The sequence below is a fragment of the Mauremys mutica genome, chromosome 9, assembly GCF_020497125.1.
Source record: "Mauremys mutica isolate MM-2020 ecotype Southern chromosome 9, ASM2049712v1, whole genome shotgun sequence".
Lineage (NCBI taxonomy): Eukaryota > Metazoa > Chordata > Testudines > Geoemydidae > Mauremys > Mauremys mutica.
The window spans coordinates 18,235,846-18,253,747 of NC_059080.1; the positions used below are offsets into that span (position 1 = coordinate 18,235,846).

The window sequence follows — 17,902 nt, forward strand, 5'->3', positions numbered from 1 at the left end:
GGGGGACACGTGCCTGGCTGCCTTGGAAGGGGCTCCCGTGAATAACGCCCGAGGCGCTGCTGCTTCCGTAGCGCCCTGTCTGCAGGCAACACCCTGCAATCTCATGTGCCCCCCGCCCCGTGTGCAGCTTTAACCCCCCCAGATCCCCACTCCCGCTCGCCTGCCCTTCGGCGCGGGGACTGGGAATTACCCCTTCTCGCCTCTCCGCTGGGCTGAGCTCAGAGGAAGGAGGGAGGGGGAAGGGTTTCACTTCCGCCTGGTTGCAGGAACCACAAGCCCCCAGAATATATTATAATAATAATATAGATAATTTTTTTTAAATAAAGAATCCCACCGGCCCGAGCAATGGGGAGCGGATGAGCCCTCAGAGATCCTGCAACGCCTCAAGAGAGAGCCAGCAAAGAAACTGGAGCATCCCTGAGGAAGCGTCTGTGCTGCTCGCCGCCTCCTGCCAAGCGGCGACAGGCAAAGCCAGGGAGAGGAAACGCTCCCTCCCCAGCACAGAAGAGGCGAGCGAGAAGGTCTGTCATTTGCTTTGTTGCCTTGCCAGCTTGCCCTGCAGAGCTCCGTCTGGGGTGGAAAAGAAAGGCAGCTCGTTTAAAACAAAGCCAGGGAGTAGATCTGATGCGGCAGTGAGGGGAGGGAGTCGGGGTAGCAACCGGTCAGTTTCATCACTTGTCAATTGCAAAACTCTCCTTGTCAGTTTCAGCGGAGGGGGACAAGCCTGTCTCTCTCTCTCTCTCTCTCTCTCTCTCTCCATATTTTGCCGGACCTGGTTAGTCTGAGACTCCAGGGAGCAGTGTCAGTGTGAAAAATGTTCTTGCGTGCGCCTCTCTGCTGGCGGTGTCTGCACTTGTGTGAGGAGGACTAGACGGGTGTGTGTGTACACAGACTGAAGGCACTTAAATAAGCAGTGTAACTGGACTGAGTGCTGAAGGGGGGATGGAGAGCAACCGCTATCCGTGCTTCTTAGAATATACCTGTGGGCCAGGTTGTTTAATCCTGTGTCAGAGGACACTGCATGCACACGGCTGTCGTCTGGGCTTTACCTGTTCTACCAACATTTTGAGAATAATAATTATTTTGGATAGATGGAAATTCCCCGATTTTTTGATACCTTCAGTTATATTTTTTACAACTAGACACGCAAGGCTCATTGTGATTCTATTGTATTAGTCACTTTCAGAGTCTCAGGAAGAGAATAATTTTAATGGGTTTCTTTTAAACCCACTCACAACCTAAAACTCTCTCTGTGTTACCAGCAATTTAAAAAAAATGTTTTATTTTTCAGGTCAGGCAAAAATACAGTATCTTAATCTAACATTACTAAAGTAGTGGTTTAAGATGATGAACAGCATGTAAGAGCCATGTCATGTACAGAGATCATGATTAACTTGTTTAGCGGAAACAAGTAGAAACTAAAACTATGGGCCCCATGCTGCACCACTGAAGTAAAGGGGAGCCTTGCCATTGACTGTATTGGGAGCAGGCAGTTTACTCTTGTTACTGTATTTACCCTAATTTCTTTTAAAAAGAGGAAACCCAAAGACTGTATTTCCTGCTCTGGCCACAATGATGGCCAGTGGTGATAGTGAGCAGGGATAGTATCAGAGGGGTAGCCGTGTTAGTCTGGTTCTGTAGAAGCAGCAAAGAATCCTGTGGCACCTTATAGACTAACAGACGTTTTGCAGCATGAGCTTTCGTGGGTGAATACCCACTTCTTCGGATGTAAGCAGGGAACAGGGAGATCACCTTAGGCTTCATGCAGGAAAATCGCATATGCTTAGGAGCTGATGCACAGTACAGACTTAATGGGTCTGGGGCAGAAAAATTCTTCTCCCTTTTTCCAGCAGCAAGTGATCTAATGACGTACCCTCCCCCACTCTCATGTGGTGCCTAGTGGAAATCTTACTAAGGCTGAAATTGCTCACCTTGCCAGCAGGGCTGACAATTTCTTATCTGAGCAAGATTGTCAGGTTCATACAAGGATCCAGCTTGGGATGAGCTTATCTTAACCGAAGGGACCAATGTACTGGCTGATGTAATCACGGGTGTAGATCAGGTGGGTTAGCACAGCTATTGCTTTAACCTTTTGAGGAGGAAAGCTTACGACCATTTCTTAATTTTGGATTAAAAAGGGGCTGATTGTATTTGAATCTCTCTTCCGTTGCTGCTTCTATTTGTTTATTATGGCTGAGAGACTTGAACACTTAGAATCGAGTGTCCTTTGTGTTAGACTAACACACTGGTAACCGGATCTTATGTGCATTGGACTTTGCTTGGAATAAAATCTTGTAGAAAATCTACTCACTTTATTATTACTTAAGTGGGTAGCCAAGGAACAGGTAGATGAAATAACTTGCCTTAAGTTGTACAGGAAGTCTGTTACCGAGCTGAGAAGTGACCCCAGATTTCCTGATTGTGAGTCCAATGCCATCCCATAGACTCATGTTTCCTTCCACTTACGTTAACTTTAATGTGGATCTCCACCAGCTTCTTACCGAGTGAAGATGTGGCGGCTAGGGTGACCACTTAATGTCCAATTTTGACTAGGACAGTCCCTTTTTTAAGCCCTGTCCCGTCCGTCCCGACTTTTTTGGTAAAAAAAAGTGAGGTGCAGCGTGGTCAGAGGAACTTGTGGGGGTGGGGAAGTGGAGATGTCAGCCCCGCACAGGGGGGCAGGCAGGGTTCCAGCATGTGGGGAGGCTGGTGGGATTTGAGTGACCGGGGGGGGCAACAGGGTTCCACCAAGCCGCCGGGGGGCTCTGGAGAGCAGCTGGGGTGGGAGGCTTGGGTCAGCCCTGTGTGGTGTCCCGATTTCCCTTTGGGAACTATGGTCACTCTAGCTGTTGTCAAGAACCATAGTCAAAAAAGAAGAAAGCTCATCAGTCTCTAATCTGTTGAGACACACAGAACAGGGAAAGCAAAGGAATTCTGCAGTTGCATTTCTGTGGTCCAACATACCTACTTATTCAAAATGAAAAAACAGGGCACTGGAACTTAATCCAGTTTTTAAGCCAGAAAATTTTCCTCTGCCTGCTGTTCCATTACTGAGCAACAGCCAGGCCTCTCATAAAGTCACACTGATCAGTGACATACCAGGGGAATCGGTAATGGCATACAACAGGGTATTTTGTTTTAACAGTGGGATAGAGGAAATAATTTTGGGAGCAGTGAGATGGCGCAAGCAGGAAGTTTTCAACCAGTTACTCAATCTTACTCATATCCCTCAGGAAACTATGAAGTTGTCTTGAAGATAGTTTACGAGTTCAAGCTCTATACCATACGCACAGGGTCCTGCTTTATTTCTAAAACAGACTAAAATGACTATTGTTAGACGTTCAACATTTGTAGCTCACCCTACTGCCAAACTGGTGCTGCGGGAACCTGATTGTAGAGCTTTAAGAATGGTCTGTAAAGCACACCTCCCATTTTACTACTGAGTTCTGGAGAAAGGGAAGATTCTTTCTTTCTTTCTTTCTTTCTTTCTTTCTTTCTTTCTTTCTTTCTTTCTTTCTTTCTTTCTTTCTTTCTTTCTTTCTTTCTTTCTTTCTTTCTTTCTTTCTTTCTTTCTTTCTTTCTTTCTTTCTTTCTTTCTTTCTTGAAGAACTTTTCCTGAGCTGATGTATCCAGGGAAAGCACTGATGCTTGTGTGAGGTTGATTATAGTGTTGATCTTTAGTGCGATACTGGTTAAGAATCTATGTTGGGAAACCTAGAAGTTGGTATAATATGGGACTGGGTAGAATATGCTGAAATGGGATTCTCTAGTGGTGATAACTTGCATTTTCCTGAGCTGAAACACATTTTGTTGTTTTCTGCTTGTATTGCTAATCTCTCTAGTCCCTTTTAATGTTATTTTTCTGTCCCTAGTGGTGTTTGCCATCTCTCCCTGTTCAGCAGGATTCTGTTAACAGGCGGTTTACTCCCTCTTCTGCAAGTATTCATGCTGTGCACTGAGCACTGCCTTTAATACTACTGCTGCCAGGGGCAGCTCCAGGCCCCAGCACGCCAAGCACGTGCTTGGGGCGGCATGCCGTGGGGGGCGCTCTGCCGGTCGCCGGGAGGGCGGCGGGTGGCTCCGGTGGACATCCCGCAGGCATGCCTGCGGAGGGTCCGCTGGTCCCGCGGCTTTGGTGGAGCATCCGCAGGCACGCCTGCGGGAGGTCCACCGGAGCCGCGGGACTGGCGACTGGCAGAGCGCCCCCTGCGGCGTGCGGCCGTGCTTGGGGCGGCGAAATGGCTAGAGCCGCCCCTGACTGCTGCTATGATCAGCTGCTCTTCCTACGGCTCTTGCCAGCCAATCTCAAGCCCACATTGAGCCTACAGAAGTTGTCACATAGTGGCTCACATCAGAGCAATCTGCCATTTAAAGTGAGCCTGTGTTTTGCTGTTAGGGGGTCTGAGCGGTGACTGGGTATCCAGGGAAAGAGGATTGGGAGTGGAGCTCTTGCCTTGGCTCTTTTAATGCGCAGCCCATGGCTTCAGAAGAAAATGTAGTATCTGTTTTTATAAATGACCAGCTCCAAGCGGAATCTAGAGAGGAGAGGAGTATCGGGCCCTGTAACTGAGTGAGGAGGCCTAGGTTCAGTATGGTTCAGATCTGCTTACAGCTTGATTAGAATTTGTAGTGTGGACAGGACTTAACCATAGAAATGTAGAACTGGAAGGGACCTCGATAGATCATCTAGTCCAGTCCCCTGCACTGAGGCAGGGCTAGTATTGTCAAGACCATCCCTGCCAGTCACATCGGCCTAGTCTTTGTGCCAGTGGAATCAAGTCCACACTAAGCCTAACTTTATTTACCAAGCGTATCCTTATTTTGGGGGTGTCTCTCCCTCAGTGGAGAGCCTTGTGTCCAATGGTTTATGGGGCTTGGTTAAGTCTTGCCTTTACCTTTTAATCATGTTGTAACTCGGTTGTTTGAGTCAACAATGGGTTTTGTATAAACTAAGGCTTGCTAATGATGTAATCACTCAGTGTCAGTGGCAATAAACTGGGAGATTGGAATTTATATAACTGAAACTTTCTCCTTGACACAGAGTAGCCTTCAGGGTTGATAGTAATAATGGTAATAATCTCTTACGTTTACATTGTCATTTATCACAGAGAAGGCCAAAGTAATTGGCACATCGCACTGAAATCACTTTACCCACTACTGAAATGCTGCCACCACTGGGGTGAAATGCAACAACAGGTAAACAGTGTACAGTCAAATGATACAAGGGGTTTGTAACCTCCACTTCTGTATGGTGTAGCAATAGCTTCCACAGCCTAACAGAAAGCATGGGGTGAAACTTTTTTGCATCTGGTTTTCTGACTGCAGAGATATGAATATATAAAAAATAGCTTCAGTCAGCCAGAGCATTGCAAATATATCCCAGCTCATTGTGTACAAGCTAGGAGAGCAAAAATTAAAATAAAAGAATCAAATGTTATTTGCACAACGTGAACACATTTTTAAAGGGGGTTTGATCTCTATAACCAAATTAAATCTGAATATTTATCTATGCTAGCAGCATACATTAAATCTGATATCTAGCTACCTAGCTGCCTTGATTGTTTTTTCATATCTTAGCTGGCTCAAACTGTGCTCCTGGAGAATTGCCATTCCTGAAGGTTATTTTCACAGAGGTTTTGGACTACACACACGTGCTTACAGACTACAGACTTCATGCTCCCTGGTATTTTTAAACAGATTGTCACTAGCTGGCAGAACAGCTGGGTGGTAATGTTCTGCAGAGACAGTATTGTCCCTAAAATACCCCACGGCATCAATAAACATCACCTTAAATTATGCAGATAAACTACTTTTAACTATTCTAAAACACAGATATAAAACCATGAGTCTCCCAATTCTGTGTAGAATTAATAGCACTCTGGGGGCTGTTGACCTAGTGAAAGGCTTAACCCCTCAAATGGGGCTAGGTTCCCTGTAAGGTCCTTTCATTTTTATTTCTTTGTTTTACTCTTGATCATTTTCCTTGTAAATCTTGCTCCATTGCATCAACATCCAGAAGTTTTGTCACTGCTGGGGGTTCTTAATCTAACCGTTGTCTCTGGCTACGGGACCACAGTTTGTCAAGAGCACACCAGGCTATACATGGTAGTTCCCTGAGTGGGTTTCGACTCTGAGTGCACTGACGGGGGAACATTTGAGACACTGGTAGTGAAGCTAAACATCTCAGGTGTTTTGCTGGGGCAGTTCTGTCTGTTTTCTTGCTGAGTATTGGCTCTTTGCTCATGCATTTTATTTCACCTTGTTGGTAATTTAAACTCATTCTGGTTTTGTTGCGAGAATGAGGATGGAATTATTGGTGGTTTTGGGGTTAATGTTTGTAAATGTTAATGGGGACGGGGAGTCTAACTTTGTGGAAGCGGAAGCAAGCTGGATCTGAACAGCTTGATGGGCTGATAGCTGATCCATACCTTGCTGAAGAAAGTCCAGATTAAGTACAATTATGATTTGTATTTTAGTAGCACGTAGGGGCCCCAGCCAAGATTGGGGCCCATTGTGCTAGGCACTGTACATATATCTAATAAGAGACAGTCCCTGACAGTCAAGAACTTATACTGAGAACTCTGATTCTCCAATGACAGCATGGGTGCTGACTTCTAGGAGACTCCCCATATGTGCAGCAGACCATCCTTGACTATGAATTGCAATATCAGGCCTAAAACAAGACACGCAAAGGGTGGTAAAAAGGAAGTAGTAGTATCCCCATTTTACAGATGGAGAACTGAGGATCAGAGAGATTGTGACTAGCCAAAGGTCATAGCGGGAATCTGTTGCAGAGCTAGAAATTGAACCCAGTTCTCCTGGGTCCCAGTTAAGTGCCTTACCCAGAAGACCCCTCGCTCCTGTTTGTAATAATATAATGCATGAGCAGTGTGAGTGAGCTTTCTACAGCTTCAAAAGTACCACTTGTTATTCCCTATTTCCATAGGCTTCTTAGATTAGTCAAAAAATTAATAACCTTACACTGTGATTTCCCAGTAAATATTGAACATTCATATTTAGCTATCAGAGGGGTAGTCGTGTTAGTCTGGATCTGTAAAAGCAGCAAAGAATCCTGTGGCACCTTATAGAGTAACAGACGTTTTGCAGCATGAGCTTTCGTGGGTGAATACCCACTTGCATCTGAAGAAGTGGGTATTCACCCACGAAAGCTCATGCTGCAAAACGTCTGTTAGTCTATAAGGTGCCACAGGATTCTTTGCTGCTTTTACATATTTAGCTAATAAGGCTTGGTCCTGATTTAATTCCTATGATTCTTAGTCAAGCTGGTCAAATTGGGAATTTCCATTCTGCAGGAAATCCCAACATTTTTAATTCCATTTTGACCTTTTTGGAATGGTCCGTTCTGATCTTTTTTTTTTTAAATGAAATTTCATCAGAATCAACTTCATTCTCTGAATTTTTTTGATTTCAACTAAATGGCATTTTCCAACAGAAAAACATTCTGCTGGAAAACTTCCAGCCATCTCTACTTTTGGGTTATACTAGAATGAGGGTGATGCAATGTTGAAGTATCGATCAGAGGTGCCAGGTCAGGTAATTTAGGTCCTGCACTTTGCACATCTTGTTTAAGTCGGTCTGTCGGTAAATATACGTTTCACTGTATCCTGCTTATTTAAATATTGGTCCCTTGGGCTCTGCTGTTCTTGCAGCTCCTGATGTCTTTCCTACAGTACAAGTAAGCCTGAGGATCATATATTAATCCAGGATCCTGGGTCTGCAAATCTTGGTTTATGTTTGAACCTTCATGCAAAACTCCAAATGTATTTTTGTGCAATTATTCAGGGTGGAAATGATTTTTTTTTAAAGACCAATCAGGCTCAATAGTTGTGGGTCCCCAGTAGCAGAAAGCCCGTAGGAAGGGGCGGGAAAGTGGTGCTATGAGTTAGTTGCAACCCAGCTCTGTCAGAGGATTAACGTACATCTACACTGAATATAAGATGTAATTGTAGCCTGGAGAGGTGAAGCCACACTAGATTGAATCCAGTTAATGCAGGTAACAATAGCAGTGAAGATGCAAAGGCAAGATCCTGGTGCAGGCTAGCAACGCGAATATGTTCTCAGAGTCCCCCAGGGGTCGTACTGGGGTGCTTAGCCTGCACTGACTCCTGTGTTGCTGCATCTTCACTACTAATGTTACTTGTGATAGCTGTCTTAAAGCTAGCATGGGTATACCGACCCATGCTACAATCAATCACACCTTCATTTGCTGGGTAGATGTACCCTTATTGCCATCCCATCCATGCAGCACAGAAAGTCAATGAACTCTATAGTGTCCCTAGTGGTAGAGAACAGACCTGATTCTGATAGAATGAATATAAGCTGACCCTTTATTCAGGCTACAGGAAACAGGCAGACCTCGTAGTGCTCCCTGGCTCTGGACTAAAGTCTTCTCTACACTGGGTTTTTAGCATTGGTGTAGCTACCGCAATGTGACTGCACCAGTGCAAATCCCTAGTGCAGATATGCTGCACCAGTGTAACTGGTGACTTATACTGATGTGGGCTTAACAGAGTCTGATATGAGAGGCTTAGACTGGGTCAGCTACACTGGTGCTATAAACCCCTGCAGACAGTGCCTCAACACAGCCTGAGCTGTCCAGTCCAATCACAGAGGGGCTCCCTAAATCCTGGCTTGGAATATATGTTAATGGAATGGACTGCTGACCATAGTACAGCCCTGGAGAGGAGAAGTGCTGAGTTTCCATGAAGCCCTGGCCATTTAAAGCTGCTCTCCTAGCACTGAATCCACCCTTTAGAGCAGCTGCCCCAGCAGGATTCAGTTTGTGGATGTGAGTATGGTCCATTATTATTTGTGCTGTGGTAGGGCCAAGGAGCCCTAGTCATGGACCGGGACCACATTGTGCAAGGTGCTGTACAAACACAGAATGATAAGATGGTCTGTGCCCCAAAGAGTTTACAATCAAAGTGTATCCAAGGAAATGCCTAATCCGTTAGACAAATTAAGGTAATGAAGAAACAGCTTTGAAAATAATGTATAATATGTAGCCTAAGTTACTGGATAATGTCCCTTTGTAAATATATAAATTAAACCCTGAGACTGAGAAGTTGGGGGATTAAATTCCTCCCCTCCCCCTCCAGCAAGTCTTTGCTCCTTCCCGATATTAAGGGCGATTCCTGTTTTGTTAATGAAACCTTTTCCAAAAGCCTTGGCAGGTCCATGAACCTTGACCTGAGCATGATGATTGAATTTTCAGTAATAATTTCTGACTAGTCCTCTATGGCTAATTTATGCAGAAGTGCGGAGAGGGCAATAATCAAACCCTCTATCTTCTATAATAAGACGAGAGGTTAGATGGGTAAACTGACCCACTGCCTGGCAGTTGCTGTAGTGTTGTTGTTTTTTAAGTCAAACATAAACATTTCCATACTGGATCAGAGCAGAATGGAGGTCCATCTAGTCCAGTGTCCTGTCTCCAATAGTGGCCAGCACCAAGTGATTCACAGGAAAGTATAAAAACCCTTTAAGAGGTGGATGTAGAACAATCTGTCCCCCATACTAGTCTCTACCTTATATTTGTTTTTTAATATTTAACGCCAATAACAAAAATAATCAAGAAAGGGTGCCTTTGTTAAAACTTGAACACCCCCCACTCTTTCAGCTATGATGTAGTGCATAATAAACATTCTTTAGTAGACCACCCAGCTGGTCTTCTAACACAATCAGGGAAGAATAGACTTGATATTAGAGCTGGTCCAAATTTTTATTTAAAAAAAATGTACATTGTCACACTTCTATTCCTGGAGCTCTACAGCATGCATGCGCTGGAAGATCTTATAAATGTGACATTTTATAATTATCTTTGTAGCGATCTTCCTCCTATTTATGCCTCGAATGAATGTGAAAAGTCTTAGTATTGACATGATTGGATGGCACTTCGCTTACTGCAAAATGTGACCATCGCTCTGGAGAGGTGCACTAACAGAACCTTTGTCTTCTGGAATCACCCTCACAGAGACACCCACCACTGACGTAGTGGTATTTTTCCTATAGGTAGTATCTCAAGGCATGGCCGCTGTGTGCTGCCATAGTTACAATTCCTGCCTGATGAATAGTGCTGAGAGTTGACGCGTGTCTTTTGTATGGGCTATGTTCCATTTGCAGTATTGCCAACTCTAATGATATTTCGAGTTTTTTTTCTTAAAGCCCCAAGCCTGGAGGCAATTGATTGGAAGGAGATGCTGAGTGCCAGTTAAAGTCAATGGGAGTGCTGGATGCTGAGTGTCTCAGAAAATTGGGCCCTAAGTGACTTGCTCAAGGTCACATAGGAAATCAGGGTTAGAACCCAGAAACCTGGTTTCCTCTCCATCCTGTTTAACCATAAAATCATGTGTCTGTCTCTCTAGACCCCTCACTAAGATAATGGTTCTTGTAATTCAGTGATGCTACACCAATCTCACTGGCTGAAACATTTTCAAGTATATTCAGAAACTTCCACCCGTACCAGGCTGGTTTTGGTGAATTAGTACTTTTCAACTACTAGGTTAGGAGAGTCACTGCCTAGGAAGGAGTACTATGGAAAGGGATCTGGCGGTTAAAATGTATCACAAGTTAAATATGAGTCCGCTGTGTAACGCTGTTGCAAAAAAAAAAAAAAAAGGGAAGCATCATTCTGGGATGTTTTAGCAGGAATTTTGTAAGCAAGACACGAGAAGTAATTCTTCCATTCTGCTCCGTGCTGATTAGGTCTCAACTGGAGTACTGTGTCCAGGTCTGGGCGCCACATTTCAGGAATGATGTGGATAAATTGGAGAAAGTCCAGAGAAAAGCAACGAAAATGATTAAAGGTCTAGAAAACATGACCTATGAGGGAAGAGTGAAAAAATTGCATTTGTTTAGTCTGGTGAAGAGAAGACTGAGGAGGAACATGATAACAGTTTTCAAATACATAAACGGTTGTTCCAAAGAGGAGGATGAAAAATTGTTCTCGTTAGCCTCTGAGGATAAGACAAGAAGCAATGGGCTTAAATTGAAGAAAGAGCAGTTTAGGTTGGACATTAGGAAAAACTTCCTAACTGTCAAGGTAGTTACACACTGGAATAAATTGCCTAGGGAGGTTGTGGAATCTCTATCTAACCTGCTCTTAATCTCCAATGATGAACACCTGTCAGGGATGGTCTAGATAATACTTAGTCCTGCCTTGCGTGCAGGGGACTGGACTAGACGACCTCTCGAGGTCCTTTCCAGTCCTATGATTTTATGAGTCTAAGGGAAATGAACACTAAACAAGAGGCAGAGAAAGTTAGTGTTCTCACTGCTCAGATGGGGCCTCTTGCATTTTCTAGTAATGCTGAAATATTGTTTGTATTTGCTAGAGTTAAACTGCTGAGACGACTGTTAGTTGGCAATTAGTACATTGGCTTTAGAGAACGACAACTGTGTTACATGAGCAGCAGCAACAACAAAAGATTTTCCTCTGCCCCTTGTGCCAGTTTCTGTTGTGCATAAATATGTTACTCTCAGCTGCCTTGCTATCAGCTGTGGCTGGGACTGTGCGTGGTATTGAGTGACTTTCCTTCACTAGCTTTGTCAGGGTTTTGTTTAAAAGTAAGGTGTCAATGGTTTAGGCAAACAAGAATTTAGGGCCTTATTGTCCCAGGAAGACCCCAGTCTGTATCCATGGCACGGGAGTCCCCTTCCTTGGAACGCAACAAGGCTGGGGATTATTGAGCTGGAAAGAGAGAGAGTGGGAGCACCAGCCCCTTCAAACAATGCAGAATTTTAGTGCTACTGTCTGTCATATGCTGTGGGTGCTCCTGTCATAGGGGATTCCTAGGGTGACCCTTTTGGGTCAATAATGCTCTATCAGCAGAACTGCTCTGCTTAGGAGCCGGATTGGGATGGGGCGGGGAGGAATATAAGGCCTCTGTGTGGATTGCCTGGAACTCCTGCTTGCCCCTCGAGCTTGGTGGTGGAAACAGGCATTCATTCTGTGTACTGGATGGAGAGAGAGGTGGGAATCACCCCTGCCCGTCCCCTCCCTGCTGTGTTACAGTCTGGGGACAGCTCTGTGAAGGGGTGAGATCTCAGGCCCTTATTTTGGCTTCGTCTTAAAGGGCATTTGACTGACCCGAATGTGAATATAATTTGTTTTCATGAGATATTTTCTTTTTAAGTCAAAAATGTCTCTGAATATGGGTTCTAGAGGGACTGAAGCATCCCCTGGCACTGCAGCATTCAAAACCCAATCTGGAAGTGAAACCAACTGGCTGCATGTCACTGCCCAAGTTGGTTTTGGGAGCTGGGCTTCTCACTGCTCTGTGTACCTTTCAAAAGTCACCCTTAAAACTCCTTCTGTCTTACTATGCTAAAATGTTTTAATTGCCGTAGAGATGAAGGCGCAATAAAAAAAATAAGATTTTTATTTTGGCAACATCTCTTCTGAAATAGCTTTTTGATTTCCATTGCTGCATGGCGCTCCTTCTCAAGCAGGTGCTTTTGGGAAAGAAGGAAGTTTGCAAGATGCTGCATGTGCTTTTTGTCTTGGAGGCAGACATGGACACTTTTTGATGAAGATGCCAACTGGTACTGTATGTTTGTTTGCTTGCTTATCCTTCACAAACCAGCAGGGGCGGCTCTAGGATTTGCGCTGCCCCAAGCACGGCGGCATGCCCCGGGGGGTGCTCTGGCGGTCGCCGGTCCCGTGGCTCCGGTGGACCTCCCACAGACGTGCCTGCGGAGGGTCCGCTGGTCCCACGGCTCCAGTGGACCTCCCGTAGGCATGCCTGTGGATGCTCCACCGGAGCTGCAGGACCAGCGGACCCTCCGCAGGCACGTCTGCGGGAGGTCCACCGGAGCCGCAGGACCAGCGGACCCTCCGCATGCCTGCGGGAGGTCCACTGGAGCCGCCTGCCGCCCTCCTGCGGGACGCCGCCCCAAGCGCGCGCTTGGCGCGCTGGGGTCTGGAGCCAGCCCTGCAAACCAGTCCTGGTTTTCTTCAGAAGTCTTTGTAAGGATTTGTAGAATAGTTTGGGATGAATGATCTTTGGAAGAGGGGTTATTCGTTAAATGTTTGCTAGTCATTCTCTGTAATGTGGGGGGGGGTGGCCTAATTCCTGTGGAATTGTCTCTGCTTTCTAAGAATATGACTTAAATTCCTTGAAACCGGCAGCATTTAACAAAGAGAGCACTTTCTGGTCCACCCTTTCAGACTAATGGTATTTCAGTTAAAACTCTTAACTTTCTAGATCCATGAAAGTTTTCACAAATATCTGGTGGTTTTCGGAATACTTGTGAATAACTAATAGTATGACCCTCAGCGCAGGTCTAACCTACAAACTTACTGTAACTGAATCGCTCAGCTGAACAATGCAGTGATACTGACAAAACTCCCACTGTAGAGGGTGCTATGTCAATGGGAGGGCTTCTCCTGTCGACATAGCTACCACCTCTTGGGGAGGTGGAGTACAGAAGCTCTCCTGGTTGTATGTAGTGTCTTCACTAAGCACTTACAGCAGTGCAGCTACAGAGCTGCAAGTGTGGACACGCCCCCAGAATCATAGGAAACTAAACTTGGGACTTCTGTTATCAAATCAGGTAGGTTTGTTTTGTAAACTCTTTTGATCTGCTCTGCATAGAGCTTTCCTGTTGTTTACACCATGCAAAACTTACAGGGCTTCATGCTTTCCAATTAAAAATCCTCTTTGACATTATCTCAAATTAGTAAGCCATAGAAGTTACAAAATAGGCAACAAGGATGAACGGGGAAATCCAGAGTGTGTTAACCATGCCTTTCCCTTCCCTTTGAGGGTATGTCTTCACTGCAGGATTAACCTGGGCTTTCACTTGGGTGTTGCCATAACCCCCCTCCCATCAACACACACAAACCTCTGAGCTGAGTTTAGCGGTGATTTCAACCCTGGCTAACTGGCCTGGCACCAAAAAGCGGTGCCCCCAATTTTTTTTTAAACTACAGTGGAGTCACATCTTATGCGGGGGTTAGGGTCTGAGGTCAGTGCGTAAGAGGAAAATCACGTATAGTGAAAATTACCATAAACTACAGTATACACTGGCTGACCGAATGGAACCCCAGGCTGGCAGCGGGCTCAGCAGCGGCCAGGACCCTGCCTTTAAAAAAAATTGGCTCGTGTAGCACCTTTGGCATGCGTGCTGTAGGCTGAGGACCCCTGTTCTAGTGTGTACTGTGTGTACTGTACTTTATGGTAATTTTCACTATACGCGATTTTCCTCTTACACGCTGACCTTAGAACCTAACCCCCGCGTAAGAGGTCATTTCACTGTATTAGTTTTTTAAAGTTTATAATAAGCGATGCTCCGGCGGGTGGGGTGGGAGGGCGCAAAGTGGAAGTTTCGCCTAGGGCGCAAAATATCCTGATGGTGGTTGTTTCAGAAACAGATTCTACTCCTGAGTTTCATGATTCACAGTAATAAATGTGGAAGTCAACTCTCTAGCGAAAAATGTAAACACCTCATGATAGATTGCATGTGATACCATGGACTCTGGGGCTGTGGCTACACTTAGCACTTCAAAGCGCTGCCGCGGTAGCGCTGCCACGGCAGCGCTTTGAAGCGCTAAGTGTAGTCAAAGCACCAGCGCTGGGAGAGAGCTCTCCCAGCGCTGTCCGTACTCCACCTCCCTGTGGGGAATAACGGACAGCGCTGGGAGCCGCGCTCGCAGCGCTGGGGCTTTGACCACACTGGCGCTTTGCAGCGCCGCAATTTGCAGCGCTGGAGAGGGTGTGTTTTCACACCCTGCTGCAGCGCTGCAAATTTGTAAGTGTAGCCAAGCCCTGGGACTTCCTGGGAGAGACACCGTGACGCTTTTACTTGCTTGCTGCTTTGTTCAGTGTTGCTGGGCCTCCAAGTGGTCAGTCATGAAAAGTGCAGAAAGTTAGATGAGAAATATTGAGAGCCAAGAATGAAGTTCTAGCCGTTCTGAAGTCAGTGGGAATTTGTCCATTGACTGTTGGGGGTCAGGATTTCACACCCAAGTTTTCAGAGTCCTGAGTCTGGACTCTATTTTTGTGTCTGCCGTGCATTCTGCCCCCAGATGATAGAATCTCGACAAGTCTGAATTGAGAGTTCAGTCAGGTAGCTGGATATCTAAACAGTACCATTTGTGCTTGCAAGTGATTGCAGCTGCATTTGACTACATACAGAATTAGAGGCTATTAAAAAAATCTAATTTAAGATCCAGAGGTCATTTGGTCCTAAGTGTTTCAATGCATATTATCAACCACTGCTCATTTCCTTTTGTTGTGTGTCCTAGAATTTGAATGATGAGCTTTTAGAGCCCAACTAGTGACAAAGGAAGTGGGCTTCTGTATTGCTTGACTTGATTGTGAAATGAGGTCTCTCTCTATGTAATGAAGCACTGATTATCTAAATTAAAAAAACCAAAACAATGCTGTTGTCCCATTTGGTAGAAGGCGAGAGACTGTGTGGACAACAGAAAGCTTGCTTATAGGCAATCTGTGACCCACTCAATGCTTTTCTTATGCTAATGTGAGAATGGGTATCCCGGGCACCATCTGCTGTCCCTGAGGTCCTGGCCTTGGGCATTCAGAATAGGTTTGCTTTATTAGTGTTAGGCCATCCAGAACAGTAGTGGTGCATTCGTTATTTTCCGTAATATCAGAAGTTCTAATTGTACAAACCCGGAGATAATTGTCACTTTTAATAATGCAGTAAAATGTGATAGCTACCAATTTTAGACAAAGGCGCCATCTTCCAAGCTGCAGTTGGTTTGAACAAATTCGTGAAGGGCCTTCCTTGGTTTTTATGAAAATGTTTCTCTCTTTGTCCTACAAAGGACATTTCATTCTATCTAGGATGAATTTATTTGATTACTGTGTGTTTTAACTTTTGTAAAAGCCCCCCAGAGGAATGAAGGGATATTCTGATATGAATCAAAATTAATAAATAAATTATATGATATGATTATTTTTAGAAGTGCCAAAGGGAGCAGGCTGGTTAAACCAGTTGAGGTTTAAAGGACACGATCATCAGCTTTATCCAATCTTCTTGGCAAATCAAATGGCTAAATTCTCAATCGTGAGTAACTTAATAAAGCCTTTTCTAACAACAATTATGCTTGCACTTATTAGTTCAGGGGACTTTAATTATAAAGTAGTTCCTTCCATGCAAGGATCTTGGTACTTTAGGTGATAATTAAGCCTCATAACACCCCTGTCATAAAAAGTATAATCCCATTTTGAGATGTGAGAACTACTATCCCATTTTACAGATGGCTAAATTGAGGGGTGGCTATTATGTATTATTCCAGTCACACCTAGGCGCTTTAGTCATGGAGCAGCCCCATTGTGCCCCATACATATGCCTCGAAGAGCCTACAATCCAAACGTAAGACAAAAGACAATAGGTCAGTACAAACATCGGAAGTACAAGGAAATAAGACACTATTGGTTAGTATGATAAGCAGTGGTCTCAGCAGAGAAGCGGCCTAGCTGTTGTCAAGCTTTTTTGTTTGTTGTAGGTATCACGGCAAAGAATTTCAAGGAGGGATTTGAAGGAAATAACTTGCCCAAGTTCAAATAGTGAATCAGGGCTGAGCTGGGAATATAACCTGAGAGTCCTTTCTCCAACCATTAGGACAAACACTTCAGCCGTTTCCAGAATGCAGAACATATTTACAGTACCCTATTGTGAAAAAGACACAATGATCTGTACATATATAGACCTATGTACATGCGGTGGTCTGCAGAGCACTAAATTGTGCACGGAAGCTTTAATTAATTTTTCCACTTTTCCATTTCTTCAATCACATGTGAACCAAATAAGAACACTTCAAATGAGTGAAAGAATGAGTCTATTAATTGGTGCAATTAGTTAAACTTTAGAAGAGTATCATTGCATTATGCAGCCAATATTATAAATAGCTAAGAGCAAAAACTACAGTATTTTGATATTGTCTTTTGCTCATTCTTTGTAATGAATTAAGATCATCTCAAACTTAGATTCAGAATCCCTCTCCCCTCCAGTTGTGGTGGGTGAGAACTTCCCAAATCAAACAGCTCAAGTTTTGATCTGAAATTTTTGTTTTCAGAACCATGCAGTTTTCAATAAAAGTTTTTGAAAAGTTTTGTTTTCATTCCACACTGGAACAAAAACAAATTTAGAAACCTTTAAAGTTGTCATGAAATGAAATTGTTGTCCTCTGGTCAGCTTTACTTATATGCACTACCAGGGATTTGCATATGTTAATATTAAAGAGATCATCAGTTAGTACAAAATATTCTGCTTATCGAATGCATAAGTAGTTAGATCTTAGAGAAATGCTTATTGTCATGGATAATGTAGTTCTTTTTCAGTGCAGTAAACCCTCTTCAGCCTGTACATATATTTGACATCTGTAGTTTATACCAATGTATACAGGCAAATTAAATTACATAGTAGTAAAACATTACAATGTCCAAATTAGTTCTGATGTTTTTAATTTGTACTTTTGTAGGTAGATTTTAAATTGATAGGATTGATTTAATGTTTTAGGTATGTTTTTAGTTTTTCTTTGACATAAAAACGTGCTGTTCAGTAGAAAAACTGTTGACAGTGATAATTTGGGTTTCTGATGAATGAGGGAAGCCAGTAATTGGGCCAGAACTGATTTGTGTTAGAAATAAGAGTTAGTACTTAGATATATTATTTTTTACCCTAATATGCTTCCATCATTCCAGAAACAGGAACAATAATCCCTTTGTTGTGATATTTCTTGAAGGAGGTGTAGGGATATCTGCCATGATCCATTGAGAGCTGTTGCTTTGAGAAGTTGCCAAGAAACATTTCTGCAGAGGACAGGGATACACTTGCAGAAACTGCCATGCTGCTAGTCTTTCAAGCCATTTATCACAATGCTAGCAGTCTCCATTTTCAAGGAAGTCCCCAT

At 44.1% G+C, this 17,902-nt stretch overlaps 1 protein-coding gene across 1 annotated transcript in view; it reads left to right on the forward strand.

Annotated features, from left to right (window-relative positions):
* Positions 1–362: 362 nt before the first annotated feature.
* The window catches only part of PAK3 (p21 (RAC1) activated kinase 3), a 181,308-nt gene continuing 163,768 nt past the window's right edge, over positions 363–17,902 (forward strand). The window contains exon 1 of the mRNA XM_045030768.1: positions 363–521. The gene's annotated coding sequence lies outside the window, so the exon portion shown is untranslated. The remainder of the gene's footprint in view (positions 522–17,902) is intronic.